This window comes from Merops nubicus, unplaced genomic scaffold (assembly GCF_000691845.1).
Source record: "Merops nubicus isolate BGI_N331 unplaced genomic scaffold, ASM69184v1 scaffold1793, whole genome shotgun sequence".
NCBI classification, from domain to species: domain Eukaryota; kingdom Metazoa; phylum Chordata; class Aves; order Coraciiformes; family Meropidae; genus Merops; species Merops nubicus.
In genome coordinates this window covers 15,614-18,422 of record NW_008599351.1, presented here as the reverse complement: position 1 = coordinate 18,422, position 2,809 = coordinate 15,614, and positions in this window count along the sequence as shown.

The window sequence follows — 2,809 nt, the reverse complement described above, 5'->3', positions numbered from 1 at the left end:
CCGCTGTCTTTTTCTTTCCCTAGACTTCTCCTTTCTTTCCCTCCCTCATTTTTGAAACAAAGAGGGAGATTAAGTACCAAAACTCCATTAGTACAACATTGCAGTGGAGAATGGAATTGCCAGGGTGGCTGCTGATGGTTCCCCCAACAATCATAACTAGGCTAAATTGCCTGTAAGTATTAAGACATAAAACACAGAGATATGGAATATTCCTTGTACCACGTTATGTGTGGTGTGGGAGCCATCACTTTGGGAAGCTCAACTTCTGAGTTTTTAAAACCCCTCTTGAAATGCAATATTAATGTGTTTTCCTTTGGCATGGCAATTTTTTTGGGGGGGTTGTGCCTACTGATGATAAAAATCAGGTCATGAGTGGCATCTTGGTGTCCCTGTGAACTCTGCATAGCAACCAGTCCTCCTTCCTTTCATGTTTTTGCAATGCAGGCTGATTTAAGAAGAAATAAATAGCATGCAGTGAAATGAGAAGTGTAACACAGTGAGCTCCCATTACAGTCACGTCACATCTCAGTAAGTTCCAAATGATCTCTGATCAATGTTTTGAGGAAAACAGGTTGAAATAGGACTTTCCTGGCTTACAGACACACGTAGAGGGATGCTTAAATTACATTTCTGTTCTGCTGACTGGTGAGTGGTGTGGAATTTGGCAGTCTAGCCAGGCTCTGGCTCTTCTACTGCCATAAAATTAACACTTCCCATGCCAAGGCTGCACTGTGTAGATGTCAAGGTGTTGCTAAAACCCAGAATTAAACCCAAAGTGGTTGCTGAAGCTGCTCTAGCAGCATAGGCTTTCTACCATCATCCTCTTATGAGTCTTGTTGAAATCAAGAGGAGTTTCTGTGCAACAGTACGATAGTTAATCAACAGCAGGGTGTTGCATTTACAGTGGTTTTGTTTAATTTGTTATAATTGGAGTACAGAAATCATATTTAGTTATATCTTATTATGGTAAGAAGCTGGAATGTTCCTAAGAGTCTATGAAACATTGAGGTCCAACTTTCCTTGGAGGTTAATGAATGTTCATGTCTTGTGCTCTGTTTTCATAGAGTCATGGACTGGTTTGGGTTGGAAGGGACCTTTCAAGACCATCTAGTCCAGGAACTAACCTGATGGGACTTTTGCAGTTTTAGTAGGGGTTTGGTTTTGTCCCTAAACATCCACACAACATTCTTGTCTCCTTTGGCTGGTGGATGTGTTTCCTGTGGTATGGCAGCTCCTGTCAAAACGTGGAGAGTGCTGGATAAACACAGATAAGAAAGTATTTCCCTCATCAAGATGCAGCCTGTTTAATTTTGTAATTCTAGATAAAATGACAGATTAGACCTTAAAAGCAGGGTGTTATCTGAACCATCTGAAAAGCAGCTACAGCTTTTCCTGGTTTGATGGGTCTTCTCTTTGTAGCTACTGATAGTCTTGCATCAGTGGTGGGAGATGTACTGTAGAGCAGCTCTGACAGCCACAACTTCAAGACTTTGTGCTTATGGGTCAAGATGAAGTGGACTCTTAATAAACCCAAATATTTTTATGGTTATATAGTAGCAGGGAGGTTGTTAATTGTCTATTTGTTTTCCTTGAGCTGGCTAATTCAACAGCTCTCTTCAGGAGAACCAAGATGAGTAGAAAGAAATGAGAAATATTACAGTTCTTGGAGATTTTAGCTGTTGAGTTGTTCTCTGGTGCAAAAAGTACCCTTTAGATGTAGCCCTTAGTGAGATCCTAGGCTTGAGGTGGGTTCAGGTCTCCATGCATGCAGGAGCTTCTGAGCATTGGGGCTTTTCTGGCCCAATTATCTTTTGAAACAAAACCTAGTTTTGCTGGTGATGTTTAGTTGAGCCTTGAATAGATGGGACTGGATGATGCAGTTACCTGGTGTAGCAACCTGTAGTTGCTGGTGGGGCTGTTCTTGGTCCTTCCTAAATTATGGAAATTTCCTAAAAAGTTACTCTAGAGATTTCCAGTGCAACCTATACCCTGCCTGCAAGTTTTCTGATTCCTGACAGGTATAAAATTAAATTGCAGCACTGACCTCACTGCTAGATAATTTAGTTTTTGAGGTATGCAACAGTTTTAATAACTTTAAGGGGAAGAAAATGAAGCTTGTCAAGTGACCCTGTATATATTTTACATGCAAATAAAAGCCAGGGCTCATCTGCAAGAGCTGTGAAAAAATCACCTATGCAACATAGAAGCCTAGGCAATAACAAAAGGGGAAAAAAAACCCCTTCAGCTTCAGTTAATCCTGTTCAGCAAAGAGAAATCCAGCTGACATTCTGGAATTCTGAACTTTAAGGATGAGAGAGAGAACGTTGCTCAGAGCTAGAACTGTTTTAACTGAAGTATTTTGGAAAATAAGTGAACTCTCTGAGACACCCGAAGCTCATCTCAAAAAATATTTTGTTATAAAATTATATTTTTGGGTCCTCCCTTAAGTTTAAGATATTACCAAAACTTCTATACCTGAGTAATTCTTCAGCAGAGTTACTGGTGTGTGATGATTTACACTTGGTGCTGCTAAAACTTGGAATATCTGTAGGCTTGCTTAGAGTTGGCACTTATACAGAAGTCTCTGGGTGGTGTTTTAACCATGTTTTGCTGTGGAGCCTGTTTAACAGGGATTTTGTAAGGAGTTTGGAGGTTTTGAGAGTCAACTGGTTAGAGTTTGGGGTTTTTTTGTTTATGAAATTTGGTTTATAGGGATTAATTTAATGGTTTTGTGTGATTTTGACATACTGTAGCACTTAGTATCAATTGTGGATAAATCCTCTGCTTTATTCTTTACATGAAATTGGAG